The sequence below is a fragment of the Aquila chrysaetos genome, chromosome 7 (genome assembly GCF_900496995.4).
Source record: "Aquila chrysaetos chrysaetos chromosome 7, bAquChr1.4, whole genome shotgun sequence".
Lineage (NCBI taxonomy): Eukaryota > Metazoa > Chordata > Aves > Accipitriformes > Accipitridae > Aquila > Aquila chrysaetos.
Window position 1 is genome coordinate 42144105 of NC_044010.1, and position 14785 is coordinate 42158889.

Genomic DNA, 14785 nt, shown 5'->3' on the forward strand with positions numbered 1-14785 from the left:
CAGTGAAAAGACTTTTCCATAGACCATTTGGAATTTCCTACAGATGGTCTTATTCAGCATTCATCTAATTCTGCCTGGTGACAGCAGTGTTTTTTTCCAGTTTTCATATGCTTTGTATTAGGTCCTGTAACTAGCTTTTCCCAAACAACCAGTGGTCTGTGGATCACAACAGAATCATAGATACTTGATGCTGTGTGGCTTGATTAATTAGTTGCTTTGAAGTTATTACCAAGGAATATGTGGCACCTAGCAAAAGGACTTCAGCAGAGAGACAAATCTAAGGAGAAGTGAAGATTTTTTTTGCATCAGCTGTCTTCACATTTCACTTCAATTGGGGTAAACCTCACTGGAACTGCTGGACGCACCTGCTACTATTGACCACAGCATCAGGTAGAAAGAAGGGACAATGCTTTTCAGCTAGATGACAATGAAAGAAGTCCCGCTTGGAAACTAAGGCAACTCAGCAAGCAAGCTGACTAACAACTCAAACACCACGTATGACCTGGTATGACTTTGACAAACAGAAGCTATGTACCCTCAGCTCTACATGAGACACATTTGTAAGTGACTCTGCAAAATCTCGTTGCTGCATACAACAGTCCGTAGTGCCAAGGCTGCAGAAGGACATGGTATTACAAGCACTGAAGTCATATTGCGCACAGTCCTTGAGAACCACCAACATTGTCTCGTGCTCTGCTCTGACCTTAGATTATCATTAGACCTTTACAATATTCACAGATGTCACAGGCTGCTGGGAGTTTAGTACTTTACTGATTATTGTCCTGAGGTGGGAGATTGGAACCGGGAACGCAGTCACAGATGTCTTCAGAGTAAAGTGTTAGCTTCTCGGGAATTGAGGGAACTATTTCAATAAAGTGTTGCAGCACAAGCTGTGGTTTAAAAAATGTCTTGGCCTCACTCTCCCTGAACTACCAGTGTTCTTCAAGAACCCCACCTTTCCTCTACAAGTGGTGCTGCTGACTTACAGAACTACTCCAGCTGTAAGGTGTTATGCAGTACTAGCAAGATAATCATAAACTGGAAATCAAGGATCAAGACATTTTTAACTATTTAATTATGGGGGTCTACCTTAAAGCTTCCTTTTCAAGGTCCAGGAAGTTAAATGCTTTGTCCAGTGACTTGAGACAAAATCCTCCATTAACTACCTAGCAACACATGCAGGTCATAAATTACGTTAATCTCTGGCTACTAACCCACTCTATGTACTATGACACCACTGCAGCCTCTGTGCAGATGTCTCTACAACAAGAGTTGGTTGTGCTGTAGTTGGGCACGCTCACATTAACTTTTATCTAGCTAGAAACAGCAACAGGAGTAATACAGACCCAGCAGCACACACTTCATCACTGACTGCACAAACCTGCAGACAACCCTGCGTATATATACATGTATACACATATAAAGTTTGTGAACCCTCACTAAAACCGACAGTGCTATGTTTTTATGACTGTTAAATTGCCTGCTAGCTAGATTAAACTTGGTTTGGTTATGCCCCATCATTTACTGAGTAAAGATACTGTAAGTGCTAGCTCAATAGATTGAATGCTAACAGTGTTTTCCATAGATCTTATGCCCTACTAAAGTAGTCTTACTGCTGCCCCAAAATATTTCAGTAGGGCTGAAACTAAACATTCCATAGAGGGCTGTAAAATACAATCAAAACAATCACAGAATGAGATATATTGTATTTCAGTTAATGAGTAGGAAATCTCCCAAACATCATGTAAATATTTGGGTTTTATTCGTATCCTGCAGCACTGTTCCAACATTCTGTAGTATTACAGAGCATGGTTTGAAAATCATTTTCTATTATACTTATGTGTCTTTCCAGCAATATAGCAACAGATAGCAAAAGGAAGTATTTGCATCACAGTCAAAACACACTGCTCCTCCCCTCCGGAACAAACCACACAGCTCTAACACCCTTTACGTTTCTCTTGCCCAACAGATACGAGTAGGAAAGCAAGAAAAAATGTAAGAAACATTTGATCTTCAGCGAGTAGTGCTTTCTGTATGTTGCAACGAACTCTTACGCATTCCCATAAGTACAGGTATTTCATTTCTACAGATTGGGTTTTTCTGACCCAATCATTCTGACTGCTCTTACTAGCAACCTTATCTGATGTGATGTGGTAATCTGCTATCTGCCCATATTCCTGTTCACAGGATAAGCTGGCACTGAGCAATGACTGGGCCACTGACAGTATGTGATGACGAGTTTAGACAAGCAATCAGTACAATTCAAAAGTACTATCTCCCTTTCAAATGTCACACCTCAGTGAAAAATCTGGGAACTGGAAATACCGCCCTGATACTACTAGATCCGATTACAGGAATCGTGGCAAAAATTTTACTGTCATCTTGAATGAACTGCAAACCACCAAATAATCCTAAGTTAAGAAAAGCACATGCGATCTTCTGTCGTGATAATTTACAAATGTATCTCTTTTATCCCTAAGAATTTCAAAATCCTTTACCAGCAACTTTGCAAATCACATACTCAACAATCTAGGTATATCTATGTAACACATGCAGGTTGTAAACGGTAAAACGGACTTACACCACAGTCATTGTGTCCACTGCGGAAGTACAGCCACACCTAAGATAAAAAAGGACAGCTAATTTTACAGAATACAGTAGTCCTACACAATAGCACTGGCACAGAAGGACCAAATGACATCATTCATTTAAATTCCTGTTGCCACAGGGAAACTCTAGGTATTTAGAAACTGGAATCGGCCAGAGCACCAAAGTTAATTGCAATGAAAAATACTCCCAAAGGAATCAATTATATAGATCAGCCAAAAGATAAATACAGTCTTCATGTCACTTTAGGAAAAAAAAATAAAAATCGCAAATCCTCTTTGAATTGTATTATTAAAACCTTTGAACCCTAACAATGAAAACGCATGCTTGTAAAGGCATACATGCAAGCATGTCTCTTCACTTCTCTCACACTATATATCCCATTCAAACACTCAGAGAAGACTTATGCCATGACACTTTATATGTTACTACTGATTTGATTCATCAGTCTTTCAGCACCAAGTAACTCTAGTGACAATGTCTATGCCAGGACTGCAGCAGTTAAGAAGACTCTGCAAAGGAACACTTGAAATTTTTCATAAGTTCTTAAGCATGCTTATGGAGAATGTGTATTTCTGTAGAATCTAGTTCTTCCAAGTCACAGGCTAGAAATCTGTAAAGCAGCAAACTTAATTATGAAAATTTCAAAGAGAAAAATGGGGACTTCTCTACAGCTTTTCTTCGAGGAGGGTGAAAGCCAACTAAAAGGTGCACACTGGCCCTAGCTCTACTGCTCTCCCCAGTGTCTGTGTCGTACTCTGTGTCAAAAAACCATTCCCTAAACAGCAGCAGAGTTCTGTCCCTGCTTGCTAGACTCACTCACAGAACTTGAGAATACAAAGGCACGCCTTGAAAATGTCCTGGTATATACACAGATGTGATCGTAGTGTTGTATGTCTGAAGTGGAGAACACGAGACATGGAAAAGATAATAGTGAGGGATAACGCTTTCTCATTTACCTGACATACATGCACATTTACACATACACCAACACATTCCCCAAACTGTGTTAGGTAGCCCTTCAGAGGGTGTAACAACTGACCGTTGCTTAGATCTGCATTTCATAAGGCAGAAAAGATTACATCTTAAGACAAAGTAGTAACATTTTTTGAGTGCTCTCAGGAATCTTTTCCATTTTCTCAGAGGTTTATTTTGACTTCTCAATTTCAGTATTGCTGTATTTACTCTTAAGTTTCAAGATATCTTCATTCTGAACTCAACTTCTTGATCCATGATCTGTTAAAACAATAAATACTTTATACTGTTGTCTCAGTGTCACGTGGCTGACAGCAATGTGAAACGGAAAAATAACCAGGATATGTAGTAGAGTCAAAACAGCTCTGCTGCAAAAGGAAAAGTACAAAGGGTGATGCATAGATCCAAAAAGTTTTGGCTACATTTGAAATTTAGTAGATGAATTGTGCTCTAGAAATTGTTTTTAGGGCATAGAATTCACCTTAAAATGAGGAAAGGACAAGGATACATTCCTTAAAATGTAAGGAAAGAGAGAGAAGTAAGGTGGTTTCATAAACACAGGATTTATTAAAGAATAGCTAGATGGTTTGAGAAGTTTTAACTGACATATCAGGATGACAAGTTTCTATTTAATTCTGTAGGCAGAATTAAAATTGTTATACAAAGGATATCCTTCACTGTGAGCTCTAGTTCTACAGGCTTCCACCTAAATAACTCTGCTTAGACCCTGAAGTCTGCAACTTCTTGTACACAAGTAAACTATCACAGGAGTCAGCAGGATCTGATGCTAACACAAGGCATTACCAGAGGCCTACAGATTACTCTGCTTAGACTTCATCCCAAGATAATTTCCTTCCATATGGAAAACGATATGAAAAAATGGTGCCTCCTTACTCTAGACACACATTCCTGGCTTTGTATAATGATGTCAATTACTTCAAGTACAAAAAGACAAAAAAATGTTACTTCTTTTTGTAACTATGACAAATGGATTCATACTGTATTCTACTTCACGCACCATCAAATAAAACCATTAAGCAAATTTCAGTGACAAAACACACATTACTGACCACACTGTAACAGAGAGAAAGAACTCAGTTTGACTTTTTAGATTCAAGACTCAGTTCACAGTGCTTACATTGAAAAATTGTGCTTTTGATTTCTAAATGGAACTAACTCAGTACAGGAACTATTCAGACAGAAAACATATGGAATACTAGAAGGTCATTTTTGTCAAGATACTCTTCTGGCTGCAATTCTTAGGCACAAACATGCAGAAAATTGCTTTCTTCCAAAATAGGAAAATGGGTCTCTTAGATTGCTGTTCATAAAGAGAAAAGGGGAGCAGAAATAACTACATTTTTGTTCTGTTTAAAAATGAACATAGCGTGGAATTTAAATCCCAACCTGAGGCCTTTCAAAGATGGGTAGTAATAACTGCCATAAGCATTACATTTTTAAAAAGTCACACAAAACCCAGGGGCATTTTCATCTAGAAGTTATTACAGAACTGGATTTAACAATGAATTCCATTCTACTTTGAGTTACTGTCTGAGCTGCAAGTATTGAGATCTGGTTTTCAAATTTTCATTGCATGTATTGCATTTTTTAAAATGCAGGAAAAAAGGGTAACATACTTCAGAGCCCTGTCTGATGCACTGGTTCTCACACAGCTGTCTAAGAACTGCCCTGATTACTCAGTGCCAGCTCTCCTTGTTTCCAGCTGCTAAATCCCATTAGAAGCAGCTAAAAATACATTAAATACTTTCTTAATATTACTTTTCCATATAATCAATTGTTGTAGTTGTCATATGGATAAGAGGAGACAGAAGAACTAGATCAGCAATAAAATGAACTCCTTTCAGAGATGTGTTCAGTGAAGCTAAAACATATACAATCTTTGATTTCTGGGGTAATCAGGCACCTAATACCCATAAGGATTTTTCTCCTCAATTCTTGAGCAGAGCACTGGCTCTGCTATGATTAATTGTGAAGTTTCAAGACTGATTAATTTGCCAGTAGCACAATCCTGCTCTCAAATCTATGACTAGCTAAGGGCAGATGAAAAATACGAAGTCTCTGCAAATTTCTGTTGGAACACTCCTGCTTTGAAAATGGGACGGGTGCAGATAAATCAAGCAATTGCTAGATGATAGTCTTCCATTACAGTTCATTGCAGAGGGCTGCAGAGGAAAAGCATCATTTTCAAACAAAAATAAAGGACTGGTTGCTGCTGAACTGAAATGGAGCCATGGCGCTTACTTGCATGACGCTACGCTGGCTAGCCGGGACATGTGCATAAGAGTCAACAGCTAACAAAGGGCTGTTTCTTACATTTTAAGAAAGTGAGAGACTAGATAGAGCTACTGGAACTATTCACTGGTCCAAAAGCACGCATTTATATTTGGGAATTATGGATTTTTGTTGAGGAATGAGCACTTTAGCACCTTGGTATTAATTCCAATCACAGGATAAGAATCAGTCTCTGTTAGATAACAGTATTGTTGCACCAAGATCCTGTTTACTTCTGGGTTTGCATCTTGCCTCTGCAGAAATGCTACTCAGGCTTGGCTTGTTTCCGATGTAGGAATTAGAATACAGGAATCCCTTAATTAACTTCACGTAGCCTCTGATACAGCAGCCAAGGCCTCCGCATACAGAAGATGACATGGAGAATCAGTAATGGCAACACAAGATACATGTCCCCTCCTTTCACCCCTTCACCCTGCACTTCCCACTTCCCTACCAGAGAGAGACAGAAGGTGGTTACAGGAACTCTGCATCTGCTCCAATTAATTTCAGTGCAATGGTGTTTCTGTGACTCTGACAAACAGCGATAAGCAAGAAGAAGAAGAAAAAAAAAAAAGGTCTACCTAAGAGAGGTGCTAGCTGAACAGAGAAAAATATTGGAACATAAAAAAAACCCCAAGAAACACAAATCATGGTCTTTATCATTTGGGAGGAGACGCTTTAGACCAGCTTACACTGGCACACAAACAGAAGAACGTAACCTCAAACTACGGCCCAGTCTGTGGATGAAAAATCCATGTACACCCACTAAACCATCTGCAAGGCTCTGCCTCAACAGGAAGATTTCAGCCTCGGTTGATGTCAATGAAAAGTCCATGCTGGATCAGCCTGTATCATCGCAACTGCCCGAAGTCTGTCCTGCGAGCAGAGGGACACAAAAACATTACTCGGAATGGCACAGGATGAGGAGACCCGAGGGTAGCACCGCAGCACACAGGCATTTTTCTGCTCACAGCTATCGCCTGCTGCGCGAGCAAGAACGTGTCCACACACCTTATCGTTCCTGTCAATATTCAGAAAAAAACAACGCCCCAAAGTTTCGGTTAGGGCCCGGCCGCGCTCGGAAGGAGGGTTCTGTCAAGGGGATGCTACCTCCCACCCGCCGACCGCCCCGCTCCCAGCCCCGGGTGCCCGCCGGGCAGTCCAGCTCCCTCTCCCCGGCCGTCCCCCCCACTCACACCTCTCCTCCCCTCCGCCGACCCCGTTCCTGCGCGATAACGCCGGGACACGGGCCGGCCGACCTCCAGCGAGCCCCAAAACCGGCTCCGGGAAACCTTTATTTAAACGACCTGAGGAAAAAAAAAAAAAAAAAAAAATCGCGGCGTGAAGGCCAGGAATACCGGCGGATCCCACACCCGGGCGCCGCCGCCGCCTCCTCACAGACCCAACGGCCCCGCCCCGCCCCGCCCCGCCTCGCGCCCGCCGCCGTCCGTTACGGCGCGCGTTCGAACCTCCCCCTCCCCCCTCCGCCCCTCCCGCCTCCGCCGCCCAAGTCTCGCGAGGGCGGGGGCAGCCCCCGGCGCGCGGGCCGCGCCATGTCGGAGCCTGGTCGGCGCAGGCCGGGCCCCTCCCCCCGCCGCGCGCCCGGCGGCCTCTAACGCCCCGCGCTGAGCGTGCAGGCGCGAGCCCCGGCCGATCCCGGAAGCGCTTCCCCGGCCGCGCGCAGCCCTCCAGGCCCCCCCCCCTCCCTTTCCCTCTCCCCCCCCCGCCCCCTCCTCTCTTCCCCCCCCCTTCCCCCTCCCCTTTTCTCGCGCAGACCCGGTGCCGCCGGGAGAACGCCCCCCCCCCCCCCCCCCCGCTCCGCGCGCCCTCACCGGGGGGGGCACGCGCCTCTCTCCCCCCCCCCCCCCCGGCAAACGTTCGCCGTCCCGGAGGCCCGGGGCTGAGGTGAGGTGAGGGGCCGGGCGGGCGGGAATGCAGCCGCCGCCGGAGCCGAGCCCCCAGCGCAGAACGGTGAGGGGGCAGGCCGGGAGGAGGTTTTGGTGGGGGGGGGCTGCCCCGCTGCCGGGGGGTGCCCCGTTAGGGAGGCAGGCGGGGGGGGTGACCCCCCTACTCCCCCCCCCCCCCCTCTCCCGGGTAAGGGAGAAGCGGGGTGGGAGCGGGCTGGAGCTGGCGGGTTCCCCCCCCCCGGGGGTCCGGGGGGGACACGGGACGGGGACAGACTGCCCGCCGGGGGGGGGGGTGTGGGGGGTGTCCGGTGGGGTGCGGGGGCAGGGGTGCGGTGCTGGGAGGGTGCTGGTGTTGATCCTGGCTCCTGTTTTGCTGCCGCACTCCCACGCACCGAGCGCAGGAAACTTTGGTCTTTGTTTTTTTCGGAGCCTTTCGGAGAGGGTGGGAGGTTGGCTGCCCGGGGATCCTGAGAGGGTGTCCGCTTAGGAGGGCGGCTGTGGTGTCTGCTGGGCCACAGGTGCTGCTCTTGCTGTGGTAAAAAAAAAAAAAAATAAAAAAAATTAAAAAAAAAAAAAACCCGGCAGAATTTCACAGGTAAGAGAGCTGCCACTGCCTCTTCGACATGTTGACTGCAGTATGATGATGATGCTGCTGTTGTGGCTTGGCTCTGGAGACAGAAGGCCCCCAAAGGTAGGAAGGCCTTAGTTGCGCTCTGTCCAGAATCTTGTCTTCAGGTCAGATGTGAGATCTTATCGGTTGTTTGTATTGGCTGTTGGGAAGAATAGCTTGGGTTTTCTTTTGGTTTGCCTTTTAATATGGGTGGATATGGTGGAAGGATGCTGCTCTTATTTATGGCTTGATACTGTTCCAGTGTTAGCGTTTGACTGTGCAGTTGGTGTGTTTTCCCCTTGTTCAAACATGACTTTGTAACGTGATATTGGCTGTTCTTTCCCTTGCTTTAGCAAGGAGAAAACAAGGAAGGGAAAGGCAGTTGCGTAGATGGCTTCAGAGTAACTATACTCTGGAGTTTGGTAGAGAATCCCTGTCACCAAAAAATCCAGACTGGCCCAGGTATGCCACGCTGGAAGGTAGTCGAAAAACTTAAAGCAGGATACTGTGTTCAGGTAAATATGCATAAAACTGTCTTGGAAGGTTTCAGTGGTATCTAACTTGTAAAGATGCTATTAGTAGTCTATTAATAGGTTTATAGCTGATGAACACAGTAAATATTAGCTAAATAAAGAAATCAGCTAAAAAGATAGCTATTTGTAATGCTTTTATAATTGCTTTTATAATAACTACATTTCAAGATTTTTAGCTTGGCATTGTGTAGTAGCTTTCCTTTTCCCCTCTTCCGTTCTAAATAAATATTGCGAGTGGATAGGCCAACCCGTCCCTCTGATGTATTGATAGGCGTCTGTTATTTTTAGTGCTGGTGTTCACTGTTACAAAATTGAGTAGTAGTTGTTTATAGGCTTATGTTCTGTAACAGGTCCACTTGACCAGTTCTGTTTTCGGAGGGCTTAGTATAAAAGAACTCTTAAAACTTACAGGTAAAGCCTGCATGGTCAAAGGTCAGTGTCTCTTCTGATAGCTTTCATTTTGTTTTCTAGATCTGTGAGAAGAGCAATACTTTCTTCTGCCCCTTTTCAAGTATATTTTCAGTTAGCATATTTCATGTAAAAAGAAGAAATGTTAAATTCATTTCCTCTTAGTAGTGAGAGAGGAACAGGATTCTTAAAAATAAAGTATTTCACAACATTTGTTGAAGCCTGCCCTTTGTCCTGTCTTGTGAATGGTATCAGTTGATAGCAGCAATCTGAGGAATGCCATAACAGCCTGTATTAACGTATATATAGACTGTCTCGGTTCATCCATAAAATCACTAGCGTATTAAATTTTACACACGTTAGTAAAGGATAATAAAATCAGCATTTAAGTCTGCCTTTAATCTTAAATCTTTTGGTTTAGGTAGGTACAGTGAGTTGGATAAGTGTGATGGATGCTTATAAGGAAACTATACTTTTATGATGTATTTTTACCTGGCTCGGGTCATAACCTTTACTGTAAGTGATGGCAGATAAATGTAAAGAGATCCGTGAGATCTGTGTCCATTCTTTCTTGTTGTTTCCTAGATCTCGTTGAGCCTCCTTTTTCCTTCCATTAGTCATCATCTTGAGGAAGACAAGATAAGTTGAATAGGTGTAGTGAAAACGAGTGCTCTTTTCCACCCAGCTTTGGTGATACACCTGTACTGATGTCTGTCCATTGAGTTGCAGATGAGTAAATGGTAATCCTAGTGGTAAAGGATTCCTTTGAACTTGTCCAAGAGAATACACTAACATGATTCTTAAGGTTATCTGGTAACAGCTTGCCTCTTTCTGTCCCCTCTCAAAAATTATGTACTGCTTCAGTGAAGTTAAGTTTTCGGTTGCACTGGTCTGTAGATGCTTTCTCCTGACTTTAAACCTGTGGTGATTCATTTTCTATGCATTTTTAAATAGCATTAAGTAGCCTCAAAGTATGACCTGCAAAAGTGTTCTCAGTTAGGGTCAGAGTTACATGTTTCCTTGCGCACTGCAGTATATAATAAATACGGAACTTAGGAAGATGTTTTATTGAGTTATTTTTCAAAGAGCTTTATCTTCAGGTGGGATGATAGTTCAAATTACTTCTACAGCAGCAGTGTTTTAGCAGAATCGCTAACAATACAAGCAGAAGCCTTTGATTTACTTCTTTGACACCAAAGATATTCTAGTGATGGTCCAAACGTCGAGTAAATTATAAAATCCAGTAATTCTGGATAATGTCAAGTCTACCATGTATGCTTAGTCATCCAACTCAACTATGGTATGACACGTTTTGCTCTAGGAGCATCTGTATGATGCTCTTCTTTGCTGTGAACTGAATTAGGTGCAGTGCCTGGTGTGTATGCACCTGTGTGCATGCATGAATATGAGTAAAGATATTTGCAGTGAAAGAGTTATTTTTGTTACATGGTACATTTGAAAGGCAGGTGACAAATGGATAGCGAAACTAAGAGGGAGTTGATACAAAGCCTCGAGACTTTTTCATAAGCACCTTTTGGACTACTTTTGACTGCAAGTGTTTCAAGTTACAAGGTAGAAATATCTGTGACTTGTGGTTTTGCAATATTTTTTCCTGTCCCTGTTACTGTCTTTACTCAAACAGAAAAATAAAGCTAAACTGGAAATTGGTGGTGCTGCCTAGTGCAGTAAACTGATATTAGGGTATTAGTTTCAAATCCCTGCCAAACTTTTCTGGTATTATTTGTCTTTTTTTGGAAGTTGGAGCTATCCTGTTACCTATATAATGTAAATTTTCTGTAGATTGTTACTTCTGTATGGGCATAATAGACTAAAATATTGTCTGAAGGGCTATGAGCTGTCTTGTTCTCGTGAAGGACCAAGAATCGTTTTGTCGAGATTGAATTTTGATTGATTTGTCTGGTGATGTCATGGTGCCTATTCGCCATGTGCGAAGCATTCTTTCTAAATGGAAGGATGAGAGTTTTGAAATACTTGTTTAGACTCATGTATGCAAATGTTGAAGGTGTTGGTTGAAAACAGTTCTAGGATAGGTTCTTGTACTCTGCCAAACCTTAAAGTATCAGTCAAAGTTGTCCTTTGAAAGGCTTTCACATTGTGAATATGCTAGTAACACTACGCAAATTTGTCTCTCCAGCTTCAGACAAACGATGTAAGTATGACCTGATAGTGTAGATGGTTCTGGGGTACTGAGTATCCATTCCGAGTACCTCTTATTCTGCATGAGGTGGATAGTCGGTCAGTGACTTCTGTGCTGTGTCGGTCAGTGCTTAAAAGCTGTCACTGTGGTACAAGTATCCAGGAGACTCATGGGCCCAACTACCAGAAGAAACATCACTGAATCCTTTTTATTGACATGAGAAGCTGGAATACATCTGGCAAAATTCAGTATGTAATAAGAAGGTGAGACAAAGTTACAATGTTGCTATTTAACCATACAGATCAGGATGGGCAGCAAGTTCTTAATGTTTGGGGGTTTTCTTCTTCTTTTTCTCTTTTTGAAGATTAATTGTACTAGATAGCTCACACACTGTGATCTATCTCAGTTAATGTCAGAGTGGAACTAACATTTCAATATTCTTACACCCTGTTGATTACTAGGTTGAATGTTTCTCCCTCTTCAAGTACTGTTTCGTAATAGCCAGCATAGCACTGTAGTATAAAAGTGAAAAATGTCATCTCTGTTAAGGTTATATACAGCTTTGTGTTCTTAAGAAGCATTAGTTCTTGCATTCCGGGTGGGCTTTATTTTATTCAGGGCCTGAATTTAAAGTAGTGGTATTGTAAAAGCATCTTCAATGTATTACCAGGTTTTGTCCTAACCTAGCTCTTTTGTAAGCAAAATTACTTCTTTTGCTCTTTTCAGAGGGTTGTATAAAGCAGGATGGCTTCATAAGCAAAGAGTAAAGCTACAGAATAGAGTTAAAGGTTCTGCTGTAGTAGTGTTCAGTAACCTGACTGTTACAGCTGAAGTATAGAAGTTTTCCTACCTGCGTGTGGGCTTGCTGGTAGGTAATTAAGAATGTTTTCTTAAAAACACCTTTCAGCATATTATGTTCAATCAATCATGTTCCACACGCAGTATGCTTTAATGAAATGCTTTCAAATGAAATTGTATATCCACTAAAGTGTATATTAATTTGAAAAGTGGATCAATTTCTGTGAAATCATGGTTGATCTAGGGATACTTTTAGAAAAAAAATTCTAATACTATCAGTACTTGTCTTGGATGTTGTAAAAAAAAAAAAAAAAAAGATACTTTTCTAAAATGTATTGTGTTGACTGTTTCTTAGCAGATTTGATGACAAGATCCACAGCAGTGCTAGTGTTTTAATCTTGTTGCAGCTTTAAGCTTTCATTTTTCCCATTTTTCCCTTCCTTGGTTATGTTCTAAGGTAATTTGTCCTGAACTCTCATCTGTTTGAACAATTCATACTAGTGTACAATGTCACAACTTACTGAAAATAGCTGGCGAAAGGCTTGTTGTGTTTCTATGTATGTCATAGCATCATAGCATTTGTCATTTGTCACATTGGTATAAATCCGCAAGTACAATTCTTTTTGTTCTGTGGGGAGTTTGTATGCTTTGGCTTAACTCAAGCTGTGGACATTTATTCACAGCACTCGAAAGAGTTAGGGATTTGTTTTCTTCTTTGTTTTTTTTGGCTTTGGGCATGGGATCAATAATAGTTCAGAGCAAGTAGAGGGGGTGGTTGTTTTTTGTTGGTTTGGGGGGGTTTGTTTTGTTTTGTGTTTTTACCTGGATGTTGTGCAAGTTATGAAAGGAATGTAAAATTTGGCTTTCATGTTCTTGAAGATCAGCTTGCAGAAGTAGTAAGCCAGGCACTAGGTCTTTTGTGGAGCATTACTGTTGAAATGTATCTGCCTGCCTTTCCTCAAATTCTTAAGATTATCTTGATGGAATAGTAGTTCTCGCTGTAATCCTGCTAACGTCAGATCAAAAATGACATGTCCAGGTAAGGCAAAGTGTTAATGTGGTACAATTTCACTCTGTTGCTTCATATTTGCTCAAAAAACTTTAATAGAATAAATTTCTCCTAGCGAGTATTTCTACATCAAATAACATCTTTCTTCCCACTGCTGACTTGAAGGTGGTAAAAACTTTTTATTATTTTCTGGGTAATTCTACTGAAATGCCACTATATGTCCTTCCCTGGTACAAATCGAATTTTAGCTGCTAGGTGACCTGGTAGTGTACAGATGTGACTTTAGTAATCTTGGAATTGCCGAGTAAGTGTTGTAACTGAACGCGGAACGCTTGCATGAATTTATATTTAAAAAGAGACGTTTTTGTCAGTGCTTTCATAGATTAGCGTGGGTTTTGCAACTCATTAGTAAGTTTCAAATGGACAGCGTGGAGTAGCAGTTATTTTAGTCTGGGTCTGTGCTTCATTTCCTGCAGTTAGGACAGCATTGTAAAAACGTGGTTATAGAAGTTTGCTTGCTGTTATTTCTTCCGGAGTATCAGCGTTTTATACAGGTATTTCAAAGCAGATCTCGCTGTTTGTCTGAAAATGCCTCATGTGCTGTGAGCTTGAGCTTTTTGAATAATCATTCAGGATGGTGTATGCAGTTTTGTACTTTCTCTTGCTTCTGTACTGAAGAGGTTAGCCTTGGATGTGTACTGGTTCCAGTAGCGGGTAGTGACAGTGAGATAAGTCCCTGATCGCATCCAGCTTCCTTCTGTGTTGGTTTGAGCTTATTAGCACTTCCTGTAACACCCATATTCTTTCACTATTGTTTTCTTGGAATATCCAGTTTAAAGGAAGAGGGGACGGAAGGGGAAAGCAGTTTCTACTGTATCTGTTGCAGAGGAATTAAGTTTATAAATGGCAGAATGTAGACCCTCTTAAATGAAACCTGCCTCTGCTTTTGAAGCTCTTTCTCTAGGTACAGTAAATGGTGGTTTTGCCTTAAAGAAAGTTCCAAGTCAAGTAAATGTTCTACCTGCCAATCCTTTTTCAGATTTGGGAGTTGAGGTAAATGAGGCTGAAGATAGCCTTAGGCTAAGAGAGACCTAAGTAGGATCAGCTTTTTTGATCTGTTATTAGAAATGATCTTCGACTGTATTAAAAAAAAAAAAAAAAAAAAAGTGAAAAAGTCACCAAAGTGTTGAAATACAGTTCCTTCATCTAGGAGGAAGGGCTCCGTGAGAGGGAGATGGATTAGTGGCTTCTGTAGAGGACAACTCTGTACAGCAGGTCTTGATGTTTTTAGTACCATTAACTGGATGACATCTTCCTATAGTAATGCAGACACTGAGGGATCTTCACTGATCTTTCCTGTTGTTCCTCAGCAAGGCACTAGTACCAACAACACAGACATTGCTGGTACTGTGACAAACAGTACTTCTATTTCTGGAGCAACACCCAGTCACTTGAAAGCTGCTTTTCCCTAACTGAGACCACTTTCTG

General features: G+C 42.1%; 1 protein-coding gene and 1 long non-coding RNA gene across 6 annotated transcripts in view; one reads left to right on the plus strand and one right to left on the minus strand.

Moving 5' to 3' along the window:
- Window positions 1-1740: 1740 nt before the first annotated feature.
- Window positions 1741-7302, minus strand: LOC115343622. The gene is made up of 2 exons (XR_003924207.1): window positions 7073-7302; window positions 1741-6750 (listed from the first exon to the last, which is right to left on the minus strand). It is a non-coding gene; the product is annotated as an uncharacterized LOC115343622 (long non-coding RNA).
- Window positions 7303-7652: 350 nt separating this feature from the next.
- TAB3 (TGF-beta activated kinase 1 (MAP3K7) binding protein 3) overlaps window positions 7653-14785 on the plus strand; it is a 48695-nt gene continuing 41562 nt past the window's right edge. For 2 of the 5 annotated variants that reach the window (XM_030019826.2, XM_041124800.1), the window contains exon 1: window positions 7662-7845. The gene's annotated coding sequence lies outside the window, so the exon portion shown is untranslated. Of the gene's footprint in view, window positions 7846-14785 lie in introns of all 5 variants that reach the window. The other 3 variants (XM_030019825.2, XM_030019827.2, XM_041124801.1) reach the window with 2 other exon arrangements.